The 22,066-nt window shown below is 44.3% G+C and overlaps 1 protein-coding gene and 1 pseudogene across 1 annotated transcript in view; both read left to right on the top strand.

Annotated features, from left to right (window-relative positions):
- The window catches only part of LOC126556025 (polyserase-2-like), a 555,659-nt gene that overhangs the window by 349,389 nt on the left and 184,204 nt on the right, over positions 1-22,066 (top strand). The gene's annotated exons all lie outside the window — the stretch shown is intronic.
- LOC126567344 (uncharacterized) lies at positions 14,751-18,950 on the top strand (annotated as a pseudogene).

The following is a 22,066-nucleotide window of genomic DNA, read 5'->3' as shown; positions in this document are numbered from 1 at the left end:
AATCTCATCAGGGCTTCCCGTGCTCATCGAAAGTGTGTTCGGATGGGTCGTGAGCGGCTCAGCTTCGTCTTTGAATCATGCTGACGAAATCTCGAATGCAAAATCCATCGTTTGCATGAGTACTCTAAAGGAATCGCTCGAACGATTCTGGAATCTAGAAGAGTTGGAGGTTAGAAATTGCTATTCACCTGAAGAACAACTATGCGAAACAGTTTTTAAAGAAACCACCCAACGCGACGATTCGGGTCGGTATATCGTCCGTTTACCTCGACAGCCTGACTTTAACGTAAAGCTCGGTCAGTCCAAGGCAACAGCATTGAGACGCTTCGAGTTGCTGGAAAGGAGGCTGGAACGCGATCCACAACTAAAAGCAGACTATCATCAATTTAAGAAGGAGTATTTGGATGTCGGTCACATGTCGCCGATAAATGTTGGTAGGGAAGAGGAACAGGCCTACTATTTACCACATCATCCCGTTTTTAAATCATCCAGCTCAACAACGAAACTGAGAGTAGTGTTCGATGGATCTCCAAAAATGAATTCTGGTTATTAATTGAACGAGATATTATGTACCGGTTCTATCGTGCAAGACGATCTGCTGGACATAATCTTACGATTCCGTACTTACAAGGTTGCGCTTGTGGGTGACATAGCGAAAATGTATCGACAAATCTTGTTGCATCCTGATGATCGTCGATTGGTTCGAATCTTTTCCCATTTTTCACCACAAGCCCCGATGCAGATTTTCGAACTCAACGCCGTAACGTAAGGACTTTCGCCTTCTACGCGCACCTTGCTTCAGCTCGCAGATGATGAAGGTGCTCACTATTCGAATGCACAAGCTGCCCTGAAATGAAACTTTTATGTAGATGATTTCATTGGTGGTGCCAATACAGTAGAAGATACTTTCCGTCTTCGACAGGAGCTATCGGATCTGCTTGCGAAAGGTGGATTCGAATTACGCAAGTGGACATCGAATCATCTAGGTGTTATCAGCGGTTTAAGTGCTGATCCGATCGGCACCCAGTCATCGTTGCAGTTCATTCCCAATGAAACGGTGAAAACACTCGGTATCTCCTGGCAACCAGAATCTGATGAGCTGTGTTTTGATTCGAACGTTTGTATTGAATCAACATCCTCAACGAAGCGATCCATACTATCAGGCATCGCGAAGATGTATGATCCACTAGGGCTGATTGCACCTGTATTGGTCCGTGCAAAGTTGCTGATGCAGGAATTATGGCTGCTGAAATCCGGCTGGGATGATCCCGTTCCCGAACAGATCTACAACAAATGGACTCTTAAACGCGTCACATTGCCGAGGCTCGAACTCAACGCAGCTGTTTTGGGCGCCCATCTCCATCACCGGGTCCAGAAGGCGATGCAGATCGATAGCGTCGACTCCTTCTTCTGGTCAGATTCAACTGTAACGCTGAAGTGGATAGCATTTCCACCCAATACGTGGAAAACATTCGTGGCGAACCGTGTCGCTGAAGTGAAGCGCTTTTCTCATCCGCGACAATGGCGACACGTTCCTGGTTCCAGCAATCTGGCCGATTTGGTCTCTCGCGGCATGTCGGCAGCGAATTTCATCAAAAGTCGACAGTGGCACTCAGGTCCGGATTGGCTAGCTTTTCCTTCATCGTCATGGCCCAGCTCAAAGCCTGATTCCATCGACGGAGTGGATCTAGAAATCCGGCAGGTGAGTGCAAATATCGCTTCCACATCGACTCATCCATGGTTCGATATTTCATCGTCGTATTCCAGATTGGTGCGTATAATTGGGTATTGCGTACGTTTTGCGCATAATACTCAACTGAAGGCGCGCACACAACCATCATTGCACCACAACGTAGCACCACTAACCATCACGCCAGTACACTTGGAAGCAGCTAAAACTGTGCTTTGCAGATTACCACAGCAGGATGCCTTCTCTCCCGAAATCAAGCACTTGACAAAGGGAGAAGCCTTATTGAAGCAGTCATCGATACGCAAGTTAAGCCCCTTCATCGACGACAAGGGCGTAATACGAGTGGGAGGACGATTAAAGCTCTCGCAGTTGCCGTACCAATCGAAACATCCCGTGGTGCTTCCTAAACAGCATAAGTTTACCCGTCTCATGGCTGAACATTACCACGAACAACTTATGCATGCTGGCGGAAGACTTCTACTATCCCAGATGAGAGAGCAGTATTGGCCACTAGACGGACGTCGATTGGTGAAAAGCATCGTGCGGAATTGCTTTCGCTGTATTCGCCAAGATCCCGCATTGGCACAGCAACCCATTCGTCGACTCCCATCATCACGCATTACACCCAGCCGGCCTTTCTCCATCACTGTAGTGGATTACGCCGGACCGTTCTACTTAAAGCCTGCGCATCGAAGGGCCGCAGCGACTAAGAGCTACCTGTGCGTGTTTGTTTGTTTCACCACGAAGGCTGTTCATCTTGAACTCGTGGGAGACCTCACAACCGCAGGATTCTTAGCCGCACTACGACGTTTTACTTCGCGCCGCGGCCTACCGTCCCACATCCATTCCGACAACGGTAAAAATTAAGAAGGAGCCGAACGCGAGCTCAGGGAGCTTTTTCAGATGTTCGACGACGAGCAACAACGGAACATCATTGTTGCTGATTGTGCGAACAAGGGCATCACGTGGCACTTCACTCCACCGAAAGCTCCAAACTTCGGTGGATTATGGGAAGCAGCAGTCAAAACCGCGAAAAGACATCTCTACCGGCACCTAGGCGGCACGAGGCTGTCTTACGAAGGCTACTGCACCGTGCTTCAACAAATAGAGGAAGCAATGAATTCCCGACCATTGTTACCACTATCCGATGATCCCGACGAACTAGCTGCACTAACACCGGCACACTTTCTAATCGGGACATCGATGCATGCTGTTCCCGAGCCGGACTACACTCACCTGAAATCGTGCACCCTGGATGATCTTCAGAAGTGGCAGCTGCAAGTGCAACGTTTTTGGAAACATTGGGCCACCGAATACCTGCAAGAGATGCAGAAAAGTTACACACGGCCGGGCAGCAACAACAACAACATACTTACCGGCAGTTTGGTGATACTAATGGACGAATCTTTACCTACTACTCGTTGGCCTCTAGCACGCATCATACACATTCACCCCGGCGAGGATCAGATCGTGCGCGTGGTAACACTGAAAACCGCGAAGGGAATAATAAAGCGTCCGATCACGAAAATTTGCATTTTGCCGATGCGCGCCGACAACGAAGACAACACATGCTGATAAGATAACGGTTTTGACATCCGTCAAGGTGGGGGAGGATGTTGGAACATTGTTTACATTTTTTTGTAAATCCTCCGACAGGCGACTTGTCGGAGGAGCGGATTGCGCCACACAAATGTCAACGGTCAAGATTGTTGTTGTGGTGATGGCAAGGAAACCAATTGTTCCTCAAAACACAATAAATAGGGGGCGAAAAGGTTTTTTGCGCTCTCTCCATTTCCTAAAGCGAATCAACCGGTAAATATTAGCTGCGACAAACAAAAATATCCGAAATTAAATCCGCGAAAGAACAGTGATATTTCCTGACAGTTATGGTATGGCGTACAAAAGACACAAACCGTTGGAACGGAAATTTGTAAAAAATCCCAACATTAGATCAATCATAAATATCCAGATCAAAGATTATATAGAAAAACGAAAAGTGTGGTACCTCCCAATTGCTGTTGTAACTAATCCCAAAAAGCCGGACAAAGTTCGCATTATATGGGATGCGGCTGCGACAGTAGGTGACGTATTTTTGAACAGTTTGCTAATGAAAGGCCCTGAAAAATTATTCGTTACAATTAATTTGACCATCTTTATATTTTGGGTTCAGGCAGTATATGTATGCTGACAGCGGTGACATTCGAGAAATGTTTCACCAAATTCGAATCAGAGCAGAAGATAAAAATGCACAACGATTCCTATGGCAGTCAGATCCGGATAAAGATCCTGACATATAATCGATGTAGCAAAATTTGGTCACATTTGCTCTCCAGCGTCAGCTAGGTATGTGAAATACTTAAATGCGCAAGAGTATGAAAATATATAGTCCAAGAGCATATGAGGCAATTATTAAAGAACATTTTGTGGACGATTTCGTTGGCAATTTTGTAACTTCAGATGAGGCAAAAATTATTGCTCATTAAGTTAAGTATGTTCATGCTCAAGGAGGGTTTGAAATGAGGAATTGGATTTCCAACGATGTTGAAATTCCGTCTCATTTAGAAGAAACTAGTCAAATAGATGGAAAAACATTAGGCGTGCCAGAAGCGCAGTGGAGTGAAAGGGTATTAGGCATGTTATGGATACCGCGCAGTGACACCCTTGCTCTTTCACAGCGTTTGGGGATGATATAAAAATTCATTCTTTAGTTCGCAAAGTCATTCATTAGACAAAGCAGACAAAACGACAAGTTTTGAAATTTCTGATGAGCACATTCGATCCTCTGGGTATTATTAGTCATTATGCTGTCCAAGGAAAAATATTAATGCAAAATATTTGGCGCCTAAAACTTGAATGGGATGATGAAATAGATGAGGAAAATTATTTCAAATGGAAAAGGTGGACAACTTTATTTGATCTACTTTATACGTTACGGATACCTAGGTATTACTTTGCGGGTGCATCAAGCAACATGTATAAGTCGCTCCAAATCCACTTGTTTGTTGATGCTAGTGAAGAAGCATACTGTAGCGCAGTAAACTTCCGTGTAGAGGAAGGAACGAGGAAAAGTACAATGCGCATTAGTTTCCGCGAAGGCAAAGGTAGCACCCTTGAAAACATTGTCAGTACCAAGATAAGAATTGATGGGAGCCGTGCTTGAGACAAGGTTGGCTGAATTCGTACAAACTCATAACGAAATTTTTTTTTGAGTGACTCGAATACGGTTCTCTCATGGATTTTTGCTGATCACAGAAAGTATAGCGCCTTTGTGGCTTCCCGTGTGGGTGAAATACTTAGTACGACCAATCCTTCTGAATGGCGATGTGTACCGTCAAAACAAAATGTTGCCGATGACGGCAAGAACTAACTGATCCCGGGGTAGGCTCGTCCTGCCCTTTTCTGATCCTTTTTATCTCTTCTGTACTTCTTCGTGCCTCCTAACTGACAAAGCGTTGGGAACCTTATAAAGTTTCCAACAATCACGCTAGATTGTGACCATTATGCGTAGGACATAAAAATAATATTTAAATAAATCATTATTTAAATTGTTTAAAATTAAAATTTAAAGTTGTTGAAAATTATTGTATAGTGTCGCATACAGCTTATGTATAAGACTAATTCATAAAAACATTTCACTTAAATATTTCATCATTTAAACGAGACAGTTCATACTGTAATTGAAATAATTCTATACTTAGTCATGTTTTTTTAATTTAAATGGCTCAATTTTCGGAAAAAACTGATATTTAAACATGATTTGAGTAGAAAGTTGATTGAAAAACTTTATTAAAACTAGTTAAAATAAGATGTTTTGGATTTTATAAACCAATAATTTTAATATTTTCAATATGTCCAACTCAGCCATGTTCACAAATGACTGTGGAGCTTGCATGTGAGTTTGCTGCATGCAACTTGAGGGCCTATATTACTCTTTAATCTGTTCTGTTCTTATTTTAATCTCTTCTGATATGCACGCTTGCATTCAATGTTCTAACAAGTTGTATGCAGCTTTTATGCAGTTTACTTATGCAATTAACTCGTGTTTGCAAAACACTAGTTTGACAGGGTCAGGAGAACGATCGTTTCGTTAGGTTGTCCCCATATGTCAAAAGTGAGTGCCTGGGGCACTCAAGCGAAAAGGCTATTCGCTCGGGAATAGGGCGTTCGGGATGATTTTGACAGTTACATTTTTGTTTATAACTCGTGATGGAGTTGGCATAGGAAAACAATCAATACGTCATTCGACAGCTAAAAGTGTACGGTTAACCGCCGACACGGTTAACACCCAGAACAACCGGTGGCTGGCTTACTGCCCAGCGGACGTGCCACGGGTGCCGCAGACGGTGATGGTGTTTACCTGCGTGTCATCGGAAGGGGACGTGATGCCGCCCCACTTTTTCGAGCAGGGGCTGAGGCTGAACGCGGACGGGTACATTTCCATGCTGGACACCGTCGTCGTACGTGTTCCAGCAGGATTCCGCTGCGTACCATACAGCCTCCAAAACGATAAATAGGTTGGCGACCAATTTCAACGACTTCACCGCGCCGAATGTGTGGCCTCCCAGTTCCCCGGTGGAACGGGACACCAACAGAACCTCCAGCAACACCAAGGCGGAGCTGATGGCGAAAATCAGGTCCGTTTTCGCGGCCCTACCCCGCGAAACTGTCGCCAGGGCTTGTTCCCGGTTCCGGAGACGGGTGGAGGCCGTAATAGAAGCCGAGGGCGGATATTTTGAATAAAATGAATAAAATACATGGTAAGCTACTATTTCTAAAACAAAAAAAATCCCCCGATGATTAATTTTGCCATAAAAAGTTTTTTTCTTTCTCCGTAAGCGACTGTCAAAATTATCCCGAATACCCTGTATATACAGGGTGTTCGAGATAAATTTGACAGTTTCTGAGGGAATAGGAAAGGAATTTTTATCAAATTTATGTTAAATATTTAAAAAAATTTCTACAATGTTTAGCTTACCATGTTTGCCGCATTTTTTTTTTTCGAAGTACCCCCCCCCCCCCTCCTGCACCCGCTTCTGGAACCGTGCGCAAGCCCGGACAACCATGTCTCTGTGGATGGCCGCAAACACGGCCTTTATTCTGGCCACCAGCTCCGCTTTGGTATTGCAGGACGCCCTGTTGGTATCCCGCTCAACTGTGCCCCACACAAAGTAATCCATAGGATTAAGGTCAGGGGAGCTGGGTGGCCAAACGTCGGTGCTGGTGTATCGGTCGAAATTGGTAGTGAGCCATTGGCGAGTTTTTACGGCCGTATGGCATGGTGCAGAATCCTACTGCCAAACGTACGGCCGCCCATTGGCCACCGTCTCAATCCACGGCTTCACCACGGTGGCCAGCAGGTCAATGTACCCGTCAGCATTCAGCCGCAGGCCCTGGGGGAAGATGTGAGGCGGCATCACGTCTCCCTCCGACGAGACGCACCCGAACACCATCACCGTCTGAGGAAACTTCGTCTGCGGCACACGGGGCACATCAGCAGCACAGTAAGCGAGCCAGCGGTTGTTCTGCACGATGTGCTTCTGGTCTTGACAAACGTTCTTCTCGTCAGAGAAGAACCACAACGTGCCTGGCTGCGCCGGGTGCTTCAGCCAGCTCAGCAAGCGTTTAGCGTTGGCAAGCCGCTTTTCGCGCGTTATGAGCTGTCCCCTACGTCGCTTGTACGACGCGTACCGCAGGTCCTCATTTAACGCCACCTTGACGGTGCACGGGTCCACGCCGAACGCCCTGGCGTCGGCGCCAGGGCCCGGATGCCGACGCCGGGATCGGCCGTCGCCCGCTGCTGCAATCCGGCCAGGAACGCGTCGGTTCGCACAAAATCCGACCGCCTGCTATGCTGTTTGCGAACAATAACACTATCCACGTCTTCACCACACTCCTCGAGCTGTACGCGTATTGTTTTTACGGTGTTCAGCGAACACATCGCCGCCTTCCGAATTTCGGCATTCGTATGGCCGGCACGAACCATCATAACACACGTTACGCGCTTGTACAATTCGGACGGGTTCCACATATTTACGGAGCTAGACATTTTTTACACTTGTTCGCACAACTTTTAGCAATCGACTGACATATCAATCATTTCGATACGTCAACTAAACCCTGAGATATAAACCCAAAGGCCAGGTGTCAAATTTAGCCCGCACACCCTGTACATTCGGGCTCTGAGCACCCAAAACAGCGACGAGGTTTGCGGTGGCACGGTAGCTAAAAAAAGCCGCATAAATACAAATTGCTACCATTTCTTGATGAAGAAAGCATTTTGCAAATTCGAGGAAGAATAGAAGAAGCGGCGGAAGCACCATATTCTGCAAGGTATCCTGTAATTCTGAGCTAATAGTGGAGTGCTACCATCGACTCTATCGCCAATCGCTACAAACGAGTTCCAAATACCGCGCTTGCGAACATTGGTGGTTAAAACGGCGAGGAATTGTGTGTTTTGTGCAACCCGACGGGCATTACCACAAGTTTCACCATATGCACCGCTAGTAAAGGAGAGATTTGCACCATGCGTCAGACCGTTTACCTTTGTTGGACTGTACTATTTTTTCCGGTATTGGTAAAGAAAGAGAGGTCCAATGAAAAGAAATGGGTCGCACTATTCATTTGTTTGACCATACGAGCGATTCATTCGGTGATAACATCATCGTCGGTGACTGGTTGAATGTTGAAAAATCTGCCAAACTGAAGCGTTTGATGGTTTAAGTAAACATGAGACAAAAAGTTGAAGAAGCTACACGAATCACCAGGCAGAGCAGAACATTGATAGACCATGTTTACAGTAGCACGGACTTAGTCAATGCCGCTACAGATCCGTTATGAAAATATCAGATCATGAAACACTTGTTTAAAAATTAACGATGACCGTTTTGAAACGATTCAACGGAAATATAAATGCTGGAATAGGTATTCTAAAGAGGCTCTTTACTATTATGTCGCCCAAATATTGCAACGTGACGTGTCGAGCTTTGATGAAGCTGCTGACGCGTTATTGAGCTGTTTAAGGAATGCGATGGAAAATTTAGTTTTTGAAAAAACGGTAGAAACTAGAAACACTAATAAATGGTATACACTAGGTTTGGCACGCTTAAAACGTGACAGAGATAGAGTATACAACAAATTCATTAGTACAAATTATTTTTTACTAATTACAAAACTATTTTTGTAACGAGATTACGAAACACAAAGGCAATAGTAAAGAGTTATGGAAAATATTAAAAAATATGTTTAAGCCGGATGACAAGAATATTTCATTAGTGAAATTTGGAGGAACGGTGGAAACAGAAGAATCAATAATTGCTAGCAATTTCAATTCGTTTTTTTTTTGTGAACAGCGTCAAAGAAATCCATGGAAATATATCAACTGTATGTGAGCCCGATGAGTTGAGTTGCACTCAGACGCCAAGTTATAGTTTCAGATTCCATAGGATCACTCTCAAACATCTAAAAACAATTTGTTTTAACCTGACCAAAAAGCACACAGCACAAACAATTAAGGATTGCTTTCATGTTATAGGGGAGAATCTTCTTTCAGTGATAAATGAGTCATTGGAAACGGGTATTTTCCCAAAAACATGGAAGGAATCATTGATTATACCTATTCCTAAGGTGACTGGAGCTATCAATGCGGAAGATTTTCGTCCCATTAACATGCTTCACGTCCTCGAAAAAGTATGAGAGATTGTTGTCAAGGAACAACTAGTACAGTTCCTTAACAATAATGAGCTGCTGATTCGGGAACAGTCGGGATACAGGGAGGGTCACTCCTGCGAAACGTCCTTGAATCTTGTACTGGCGAAGTGGAAAGTGGTAATGGAACAGAAATATTCGATAATTGCTGTCTTTTTGGATTTGAAAAGAGCATTTGAGACAATATCTAGACCCTTAATGTTGAAAACTCTTGAGCGGTTTGGTATTGTGGGGCAGGATCTCAATTGGTTCGATAGTTAATTAAAAGATAGAACTCAGATAACGTTATTTGGACCTCTACATCAGAGCCTATCGAAAACACTCTTGGAGTTCCGCAAGGAGGTGTGCTTGGACCAATTTTGTTCAACATGTATATAAATGGCATGAAACAGGTTTTGAAATCTTGTGAGATCACTCTTTTTGCTGATGATACTGTTATGTTTATCTCGCATAAAGATATCAAACAAGCGGAGTCTCTACTTAATATCAAATCAAACGCTCTAGCTGGATGGTTGAAGTACAGAAAGCTTGCATTGAACATTAAAAAAACCAGTTACATGGTAATGTCTGCGAGTGGATTGGTCAGCCTTCCTTCTATCGTCATAAAATCGGAACGAATCGATCGAGTCCACCAGGTCAAATACCTGAGGGTTTTACTGGACGAAAGGTTGAAATTCGACGCTCACATAGATTGGGTCATCGCCAAAGTTGCCAAAAAGTGTGGAGTGATGAGTAGACTAGCGAACGATCTCAACTTAGTTGGGAAAATCCAGCTCTACAAATCAATAATATCACCACAATTTGATTTCTGCTCGACAATCTTGTTTCTTGGCAGTAGAGGCCAACTAAGCAGGCTGCATCGCTTGCAAAACCGTATAATGAGGCTTGTGTTAGGTTGTGGTCGACGTACATCGTCTGCTGTGATGCTGGATATCCTTCAATGGATGTCGGTTGAATAAAGTATAGTGTATCAAACTATGACTTTTATACACAAGATAGTAAAAGGCATGCTGCCTGGGTATTTGGGGGAAAGAATAGTGCGCGGTTCAGACGTACATCGATACTGTACACGCAGCGCTGATGCACCAAGAATACCGCACATGATTTCCCAGAAAGCTAGAAACTCTCTATTCTTCAATGGAACCCAAATGTACAATAGGATGCCAGCGGAAATTAAAGATGCGAGCAACCTGTTCCAGTTTAGACGCGGATGTGCAGATTATGTAAAACAAACTGTGTAATGTGAGCTTTACATCATTGGTGTATGTAGTTGTCCTACATGACTCTATCTAATGTTACTGCAGTTGTCATCACGATCTCGTTGATGATGATAAGATTATAGATTGTTTGAATTAGTAATATTAAAAAAAAATAATTGAATGAGACAACATAGTTAAAGACACGCGCGCGTATAAGTGGACATTCAAGGGATGCCCGTGGATTCTACTAGGGAACTAGGGTCTTAGGGCTGGAATTGTATGAAATCCGATGGATACCGTAGAGTGTTCCTTGATGCCACCACTTACCGTCTAGTTTTTTTGACATGGATATTCAAAACATGTATTAGAGTTTAAATATTTTAAAGATAGTTTCGTCCTTCTCAAACCTGTGTTGGGGTGAGAGGTGGGACTTATCATCATTTTGTCACGACACAACACTCCCGTTTTTCACCGCGAAAGAAGACAATTTCATCGTCTTAGACCATGCCAGCGTTGGGTTTCTCCGGAGCTACTTCGTCGAGAAAGGCATCCTCGACGGTTCGCCAAACTGCCCGGTGTGTGAACATGACGTGGAAGATGTCGACCACGTAATGTTCCACTGTCCACGGTTTGCTCGGACCCAACATGAGATGCAGCAGCAGAGCCACACCCGCCTGACGATGGACAATCTGGGGGCCGAATATGTGTTAACCGCGACACATGGGAAGCAGTCCGGATTGCCGCTCGGACCATCTTCAGAAACCTCCAAGTGAGGTGGAATGAGGAAAGTCCACCAACGGCAAGACGGAGGCGACATCAACGACGGCGGAACACGGAACAACCAAGGTAGCAATAGCTGCAGCCGAAACCGTCCACAAAGGACGACAACGACAACGGAAGCAGCAGCAGCAGCGACGAGTAACCAGAGCAGCAGCAGGAGCTTAGACCCAACCGGGAGTAACGGCTACGGACGGACGGGTCTGAGCAGCAGCAGCGGAAAGGAAGGCACGAAGCAGCAGCAGCAGCTGAGACAACAAGGACGAATGACGCAGCAACCGCGCGTCAACGGGATGAGTGCATTGCACAAACGAACCTGCATGGAGTACACTACGCACATCAGCGCATCGGCAGGTTTCGGATCAGGTCGAGGAGTGGTTTAGTTGGGTCGCATCGGCTGCCGGGTCCGCTTCACGGGCCCAGCGTCACGATGAATCCCACATACCCCATCTTGAGGGATGGTCTGTAGCCGCAGACCACCTTCCGAGATGTGGACCTTTTGAAGGTTCCCTCCCCGTTAACAAAAAAAAAAAAAAAAAAAAAAAAAAAAAAAAAAAAAAAAAAAAAAAAAAAAAACCGTGCCAGCGTCTACCATCATCCTTTCGTCCCGAAGGACAATTTTCTTGTCTCATTAGACCGACACGAGAAGTTTCTACTTGATTTTGTCCCAGAACGGGACGCTATAGAAGTAGAAACGCGCATAACCAAATTCGAGCAACTTTCAGTCGATTTGGAGAAAATACATGGGCAGTTGGAAGATTCAGCAGCCACCGCTGAAGAAATCGCACATAACGCCGCTTTACGTGATGATTTCGAGCCACGTTTAATACGCGCGCATTCACAACTGAAGGCAAAGAGGGTGCATGTTCCGCGAGGAATTAGTGCGTCCCAAAACACTGGCACTAGCCCTCTGGTTGGCATCAAGCTTCCCACCATCGCACTTCCTGAATACGACGGTGATTACATGCAGTGGTTAACGTATAGGGACACTTTTGAGGGTCTAATCCACGACAATCCGGAGCTACCGCCTATACAAAAATTTCACTATTTGCGCGCATCCTTAAAAGGAGTGGCCACCGAAATGGCCACCGCCAAGCGGGAAAGTGCATTAACCCTTCACCATCTTGTGGACGAATTCGAACGTCATAAGAAAACGCTAACTCATTTGGCGAAAATACAGATGCTTGGAGCAGCCTGTTGGGGCATTTACTATGCATGAAATCGCCTACCACAACGCTACGCGATTGGGAGGAATCCGCTTCAACAAACGAAAATCCAAGCTACGAAAGCTTGGTGGCATTTTTGCAACGCCGAATGCGAGTGCTCGAAACTATGTTTATAAACAATCACGACACACCCTGTAGCGGAAATTATACGCACTTCGCACTAAAACACCACAGTTCCGCTCGCCTAGCTAGTTTTACGGGTACAAACCCCATATAATCCTCCTCGCAGCAACCCTGTACTAAAAACTGGATTGTGCACGGTGTTCGGGTTATGCGGATTTGACAATTAAATCGTATTAATGGTTTGTTTATGTTTTGATTTGAACACCAGCAGCGGTTGCTGGAGCAGTGGAAAATAAATTCGTAGCCGAACATAGAAAGCAGAACTGATTGGTATGCACTATTTCTTTGTGTGGGCTCGTGTTTTAGAAAGAAAAGGTGATTAATAAAAAAAACCATTGGTGAATGTTTATTAGCAACTCGTTTCCGTAATTAACAATGAGATTCCTTCGCTCTGGCTATTCTTCACTGGACCAGTACGGTGTGTGCGGTAAGAATCACTTTGACAATCGAAATATGGGATTGTTTTAACGCTTTTTTTCGTCCCGAACCGAATTTCAGATGCATCGAAAGTTGTTGTTCCGGAAGCATTGCGTGAAAACGTGGAAAAAAGGAAAAAAAACAAGGTCAAGCTTTGTTTGGTGTACCGTACGAAGAGCAAAAAGTAAGTGCTTCGCAATGTTTGTTGTAACGAGTGGGTTTAAATTAATCCAAACTGTTTCTTACAGTATTCATATTCCCAAAGGACAAGGTAGGAAAGGACAATTTCCATCATGCTGTCCAGGTAACAGCGGTTTTCCAGCAGCCAATCATTTGCATCTTGCTGGCTGATGAAATAATTATACTTGTTTTCTCCCTTTGCTCGTGCATTTTCCGGAGCGTGGCACCATTATGCGAAGTTGCATCTGTAGAGCATACGGATTCTTCCGGGTCAGGTGCAGGAGAACCGATTGCTTATGTGCTGCAGGTTTGGGGAGCAACAGCACCAGCAGCGGGGTCGCACATAAACATCTTCCGGGATGAGCGATGACGAAATGCATTTTCGACGGCGAAGTAGGCTGTGATCTTGGAGGCAAATGCTTCCTTCTTGGCAGCAAATGTTACCACAGCGGAAGGTTCGCATCAAGAAATGAGAGGCATCGGTACGAACAGCGGCCGTAGTGTACATCTATAAGCCGGGAAGGTCACAATAAGAGACAGATAACAGGCTTAGTGTTAGCATTAGTTGCATTGTTCGTTTATGGTGTAAAGTGAGTAGTTCACTTCCGATCTAAGGTTTCCGTTCTATTGTTTTTCTTTAGTTAGTTAGTGATGAGTGTTCAAAAGTGTGTATGGATCGTAAGCGTTTCTATTTGTGTGGCGTTCCTTAAGTGTAAGTTGATTATAATAAAGTGAAGTGTCTTTAATTCATTTGCAATAGTGCGGTTTCATTTTGGCTTCATCAAACTAGATGTAACGTTCGACCCAGATAAGATGCTGTTTATCACATCTGTGTAATTTTATCTGATTTGATGCAGAGTATTTTTATATCAATTTACCGTCGAATTGCACAAATCTTTGGATGCAAACTGCCGTTTCGCTGATGCTTATCAATTTGCTAAAATGGATAACCCATTTAATTCTGGTTGTCTCATGCAAATGGCCAAGCGACAAGTTTCCCGCAGACGGCTTAATGGACAGCTGTAGGCTACAAAAAGTAAGCCTATATTTGTTATTTATTCTCGCAGTAAACAATCCATCCATGCCAATCACACCATTGCCACCATAAGTAGCAATACTGTCATGATATGAATGACTCAGATCCGATTTTTCCATAGCCAATGCATATACACATGACCTGCTCAATATTTGATCTTTTCTCGACGATACTCATACACAAGTACAAATATACATGCAAGAGCACTTTTTCGCGTCTAATTTTACGTGCCTGTAGGTGTCGTAAATATACGTTCAAATACTGTTGTGTTGAGTGTTGTCCATACAAACAGAACACAGACAGAAAAATATAGCCTATTTTTGAGGTTAGATGGTGTTTATCAGTCGTGGCTAATATCTTTTTTCGAGTTTTCTTTACTTGCATATCAAATCCAAATGATGGATTCATTTGCGGAAGTGACCAGCTTGACGGAGTTGAAGAAAATAACCGGAGAGGAGCAGACCATGGTGCGATTAATGCAGGAAGCGCATCTACTACCGCCCGCCCAGCAATGCCAGAAATGCAACCGGGAGATGAAGCTGAAAACCACCAAAAAGGCGAATTGCTTGCAAATGGATTTGCAAGCCTACATCGACCTGCACCGGCTGGGAATGTACTGTCCGTATAGATAGTATATTCAAAAATTCTAAGTTACGGCAACTATCGACCCTGATGGAGATAACGTATGAATGGTCTCGCGAATCCAAGCAGGCCATTGCAACAACCGAATGTGCAGCCGGTAAGAATGCCATACAGAAATGGTACTACTACTGCGCGAAGTCACGGAAGAGTTTATTGAAACTCGGGGCAGCGTGATTGGTGGAGATGGACTCACGGTGGAAATCGATGAATCCGTCGTCACAAAGCGCAAGTATAACCGGGGGCGTGTGGCGGAAAACAACCAAGTGTGGCTGGTTGGCGGAATATGTCGCGAAACAAGGGACATATTTTTGGAGCTGGTCCTGCAGCGAGATGCGACAACGCTGCATCGAATTATCAACCAGCATGTGGCTCCCGGGAGTACGATATTAACGGATGGTTGGAGAGGATATATCGGGCTTGACAAATATTGTTTCGTCCATGAAACCATCAACCATTCTGAAAATTTTGTCGATCCGAAAGATGCTTTTATCCATACGCAGAACATTGAAAATCTGTGGCGTTCGGTGAAGCCCTTCCTAAGATCCAAGGGCAGTAAAAGTGGATCATTAATATCTTACCATCGGGAGTACCAGCTGAAGCGGCAGAACCAGAACAGCTTCCTTCGTGTTTTACATGCTATCAAAGCTGTTCAGGAATTTCGGTAAGTTTCGTGTTGTTAATTATAATTTTAATATAATTTGTGTTGTAGACGCTGTGGCCAGAGCTTATCCGCACACTCGATGCTATCTGGGAACTGACAGCATCCGATGTGTAGCGGATATAGTCGTCTCGGTCGCACGCACGCACGGACGGTCGCATCCTTCAGCGAAGCGGGGATTAAGGGATCCTTCTCACGGCACCCGGCACCCAGCACGGACGATGCATGCGCGCGCGGCTTGGATACCCGTTGTGAACGTTGTCCCTTTTTTTTAAATGTGAAGTATAACGTGTCGTAAATAAATTAAGTTTTAAACCCAAAACACAAAAATTTGTATATTTTCTTTCACATGCATTTTAATAACACCATTTCCTTCCAGCTGGCTAGCTAACGCCAAATGACGAATCAGTATCATTTAATGTCTGAATTTGGAAAATGATTCATCCGTTAGTTTGGAACTCCGTATCATATCTCCACGTGGTGCTCAGCTGGAAAATGATGTTCGCTATGGAAGATCATATACGAACAGGATCGGGGGACTATGTTATTATAATGCCCATATTATTTTTCATATTTATTTAGCTTAGATAATGCAATGATTTTTGTATCAATCTATTGTTACTTTGCGAATTGTATAGACTCTGGTAAGAACGTTTAAGAACGTTATAAGTAGTCTCGTAAAAGTAGTCACGAATAGAATGAGATAACTGATTGTAAAACCAAAACTTATCAAACCTAAAACTACCAATTGTGACATAAGTGGTGGTGGCAATCATAGAACCAAATAGAATCTTTATACCACCTACTATTTCGACGATTCATCCCGTAAGAAGCCCGTTATTGAATCCCTCTTATACGATACACCTTATATGATACACCTTACACCCAGGCGGCCGCCTATCCTGCGCACCGTTAGATCCGCCACGATATAGCGAAGCATAGTTAGAAGGATGGTCAATTTCCTTTTGACACTAATGCACTCATTCATATAACTTAAACACCAGAGCTATCAATACCAATTTTGTTTAGCCATCTAGTTGCTAGTTTCTTCCAACTGGATCGATGCTACAGACGAAAAAGAATCTACTGCTTCGTTGAAAGAGTAACTTTTTTCCTCAATATTAAACTTTCCACAAGTTCGGTGTGAGTATGTTAAATCACCGGCATCTGATGATTGCTGTTGATCATAAAGAAGAGATCCGTTAAAAAATCTCTTCTGTAGGAAGAAATCTCATGGTCATGTAATCAACGCAAACCATTGCTGTTAGGCTGATAGTTTGAAATCTAAAGAATAAAGCATTTTTGAACAGTTTACCAACCCTGCCGTTTTCATGCACTGTTCATGCTGCTTATCGTCTCGTGCTTATCGTTTAATTATTAACAGGAGGGCCAGTTTTGTCATTGGACCATAGGTAATTGCAGACCAGAAATGCAGTGCAGAAGTATTGCAATATGCTGCACGTAAAGAACACGAGGATCAATATTATTGACACACCAATATCGAGCGCGTGGCTGCAAGTGCTGAATCATAAAAAAACATGATCGAAGCACGAGCAAATAAATCGAAAACTAGGTTAAAAGTTATAGCTGATCGCGGATCGGTCAGCATTTTTATAGTATAAATTAGTAAGTAAGATCCTTAATAAAGTAACATTCAAGCTAACACATCCTCTGGTTTTCAATTAATCCGAAATTGCTCCATCAAGTCGGAGGCATCCTCCGGTCTCAATCGTTGAACCGGACAAGGGCTCCCCGAGTCAACTACTATCAACATCGATGGACTAGAGTTCACACATAGAGCCAGCACAGTACAAAAGAATAACACAATAACCCAGCAGGTAGCCTACAACACAACCAACCAAGTACAATAAAAACCTATGCGCCTGCATCGATGGGTCACGGTCAAGGTCAGAAACCCTAACGAGTAAGCAGGTAAACACGTGAGCTTAACTCGCACTTCCCGCGTCAGGATGCCCGGCTGTCTATTGCTTTCCCTGCTACACAAGATCCTTTTCAAGAAAAAAAGAAAATTCTCACGATTATTGAAAGGTAACTAAAAGCAACAAATATATGTAAAATATCTACCCAACATCAAGAGATAACAGATGCGCGAACGGTCGTGAACCATCTCGTTGCAGAGCAAAATAAAACGCGATCTGCAAAATATTATACAATTCTAACCACTAACAAGGATCATAACAGATCAACAGGCGTGCTGAAACTACACTAACAGTCCTAGCATGGTTGATTGAATGTCTGATTGGTGTGTCTGTTGAAGATGGATGTATGTTGTTGAAGAATAGATGCATCTGTTGAGGGCCTTAGTGATAAAAATACTATACGAACCTTCATCGCGGTTAAAGACTTTTCCTAGATAACGTTACAAACCGATCTGGCGAAGGAATTTCCACTACATCATCCACTTTTCGATTCGTTCAAATGGAAGCAGTTTGGCTCCGGTTCACGAAAGCTTTAACTGCTAAAATATTGACCCTACTTAATGATTATTGGTTAACTGAGTATGGGCCGAGAGCACCGGCAACACGGTTACACCGATGCACATGAGTGTAGCGCTTGCAGCATTGCACTTTTTTTACGAAATCGCTTTCGATTTATAAGCCGAACATATCTAAGATAAACTGGAAAGCGCCAGTGTTAACTATTGCACACCGTTTGGCATTATTGTCTCAACTCGCCTGATCATTTCTTTCAACAATATATACATGTTTAGCTGTGATAACTTATTTTCTTTCACAATTTTTCGGAAGCATCACAGCATCACATCTGGGTCGAACGTTACATCTAGTTTGATGAAGCCAAAATGAAACCGCACTATTGCAAATGAATTAAAGACACTTCACTTTATTACAATCAACTTACACTTAAGGAACGTCACACAAATAGAAACGCTTACGATCCATACACACTTTTGAACACTCATCACTAACTAACTAAAGAAAAACAATAGAACGGAAACCTTAGATCGGAAGTGAACTACTCACTTTACACCATAAACGAACAATGCAACTAATGCTAACACTAAGCCTGTTATCTGAATCTTATTGTGACCTTCCCGGCTTATAGATGTACACTACGGCCGCTGTTCGTACCGATGCCTCTCATTTCTTGCTGCGAACCTTCCGCTGTGATAACATTTGCTGCCAAGAAGAAAGCATTTGCCTCCAAGATCACAGCCTACTTCGCCGTCGAAAATGCATTTCGTCATCGCTCATCCCGGAAGATGTTTATGTGCGAACCCGCTGCTGGTGCTGTTGCTCCCCAAACCTGCAGCACATAAGCAATCGGTTCTCCTGCACCTGACCCGGAAGAATCCGTATGCTCTACAGATGCAACTTCGCATAATGGTGACACGCTGAAAATCAAGCATCAGTGAAAGCAATAGTGCAGAAGACGAAGTGCCTCCGCCATCCCTGGATGAGGTTGCCAGCGCCATCAAGAAGCTTAAAAACAACAAGGCTGCTGGTAGTGATGTACTGGCGGCCGAGCTATTCAAGTTGGGACCGGAGAGGCTTGCCGTCGAAATACACAAGCTGATAACGAGAATCTGGGAACAGGAAGAATTACCGGAGGAGTGGAAACTGGGCGTCATTCATAAAAACAGTGACAGACTGGAATACTCGAAATATCGTACCATTTCAGTCCTTAATGCCGCCTATTAGAAACTGTCCCAGATCTTGTTCTGCAGACTTGCCCCCCTTGCTACAGATTTCGTCGGCAGCTACCAAGCGGGGTTTGTTGCAGGCAAATCCACCACCGACCAAAACTTCACTCTTCGGCAGATCCTCCAGAAGTGCCGACAGCGCCTGATACCTCGTGTCACCTGTGTATCGACTTCAAGGCGACCTACGATACCATAGATCGAAATGAACTATGGAACATAATACAGCGGCACCACTTTCGTGGAAAGCTGATCCAGCTGTTCAAGGCCACCATGAATGGGGTGCAGTGCAGAGTGAGAGTATCGAACATGCTGTCGGAATCGTTTGAATCTCACAGGGGTCTGAGGTAAGGGGACGGACTCTCCTGTCTACTGTTCAATATAGCCTTGGAAGGTGTCATACGAAGTGCGGGGCTAGACAACGACATCCGTGGCACGGTTCTCTACCGGTCTCTTCAATTTCTTGGCTTCGCCGATGACATTGGTATCGTGGGCAAGGCGACAGCGAAGGTGTGTGAGGAGTACACCCGATTGAAACGTGAAGCAGCAAGAATTGGATTGATGATCAATGCGACGAAGATGAAATACCTGTTTGCCGGAGGCTCCGATCGTGATAGAGCTCGAGTGGGAAGCAGCGTGCTAGTCGACGGCGACAACCTCGAGATGGTAGAGGAGAGTTCCCAAGATAGATTGGGACTGTCGTAACTTCGGATAACAATGTCAGCAGAGAAATCCGGAGACGCATTGTTCAGGGGAATCGTGCCTACTATAGCCTTCACCGACTGCTGAGATCCAGAAGACTTCGAGACCGCACGAAATATGAGATATATCGCACACTGATTTCGTCGGGTGGTGGTCCGGTGGTAATAAAAGCCATCTACGAAAAGCCATCATCAACACCGTAAGTTGTGCAGCACGCGCAGCAAAGCAACCTACGACGTCACATCATGAAGAAAAGCCAGCTAAAACCCTCCGTTTCTGCCTCTAACGCACGGCGTCGGTACGATCCACCGCTAGTGAGAAGAAGCTGCTGCTGGCAAAACTTCAGGAAGAAAAGGAGTGCCAACTTCAGTTTATTGAAAAAAAGTACGCGATTTTGGCTGAATTACCAGCTTCATCGGATGGTGCTTCCAGTATATTAAGCAACATTGGCAATACAAGAATCGAGAATTGGGTTGAATACTCGAAGCAACAGGGCGCTATCGTGAACAATGCTCCCAATCACTCGACAATGTTGCGCAAGTCATTGGAGCATCCTGTGTACGCGCAGCCAAATATCGTACCAATACGAATGCAGCTATCGTCCGAGCAAAAAGAAGCTCGTAAAAGTGTAACGAAAGAGTTGCCGCAGTTTGGTGGAAATCCGAAGGATTGGCCGCTATTTATATCAGCCTTCAACAACACTACAGCGATGTGTGCTTTCTCTGCCGATGAGAATCTAATACAACTGCAGGCTAGCCTTTACGGAAAGGCTTTAACAGGTTGGCTGATAAGTCCCCGGTCTGACACATAGAATGCGCCGCTAGTATTAAATGCATATTATTTTTATATAGCACCAACCTTCAAATGATTCGTGTCAAAATTTGACGTCTGTATGTCAATTAGTTTGTGAGACAGAGCGTCTTTTGTCAAGCAACTTTTGGTTGCTAGACGAACGAAAAAAGAACGAAGAAGAAAAAAGTGTTGTTCCACCAAGACAACGCACCGTGCCACAAGTCATTGAGAACGATGGCAAAAATTCATGAATTGGGCTTCGAATTGCTTCCCCACCCACCGTATTCTCCAGATCTGGCCCCCAGCGACTTTTTCTCGTTCTCAGACCTCAAAAGGATGCTCGCAGGGAAAAAATTTGGCTGCAATGAAGAGGTGGTCGCCGAAACTGTGGCCTATTTTGAGGCAAATCCGAAGGAGTACTAACAAAATGGTATCAAAAAATTGGAAGGTCGTTATAATCGTTGTATCGCTCTTGAAGGGAACTATGTTGAATAATAAAAACGAATTTTGACAAAAAAATGTGTTTTTCTTTGTTAGACCGGGGACTTATCAGCCAACCTGTTAGAAGCTGTGCGTTGCCAGCTCATGCATCCCAAAACGTTGGTGGATTTTGCTGTGGCAGTAGAAAACTATTGTTCTACGGTGGAGTCATGTGGTGTACCTGAACATCTGTATAATATCACGTTGCTGCACCAGCTGGTCCAGAAACTGCCACCACACCTACAGGTGCGCTGGCCAGAACACCGGTTTGAACTGGAGGAGGTGAACCTGACGACTTTCAACGCTTGGCTGTATCGCTTGGCACAGGCAACCATTGCTATCGCGTTTTCAACGAAGGAGGAAAGATCATCGAAAGCTTCGAAATCAGCATTTGCAGATCGCCATGGTAACTATGTAAATTCACATTCATTGACTAATCGAAATCGATTTTCAAAACAGCGTAATAATAAAATCTCAGAGAAGACACGTAACACAAATACCGTCGCACATGCTGCATCAACTAACACTCCACAAGTAGACCAAGAGCATGCAACTGTACTTCAACACGGCTGTGCGCTTTGTGGCAAGAAATGCGTGTCGCTGGACTGCTGTGATAAGTTTCGAGAATCTAATGCCAATGAACGATGGGCGATTGTGAAGCATAATGGTAATAGCGATAACAAAGATGACAGGAGTACCGTACCACCAGTGTTCAGTTCTCGAGCGTCCAATAATCTTCATCTAGGTGTCAAGGTGTGCTT

This window comes from Anopheles maculipalpis, chromosome 2RL (genome assembly GCF_943734695.1).
Source record: "Anopheles maculipalpis chromosome 2RL, idAnoMacuDA_375_x, whole genome shotgun sequence".
NCBI classification, from domain to species: domain Eukaryota; kingdom Metazoa; phylum Arthropoda; class Insecta; order Diptera; family Culicidae; genus Anopheles; species Anopheles maculipalpis.
The sequence above is the reverse complement of the archived record's forward strand: the minus strand, read 5'-3'. Positions and strand labels throughout refer to the sequence as shown.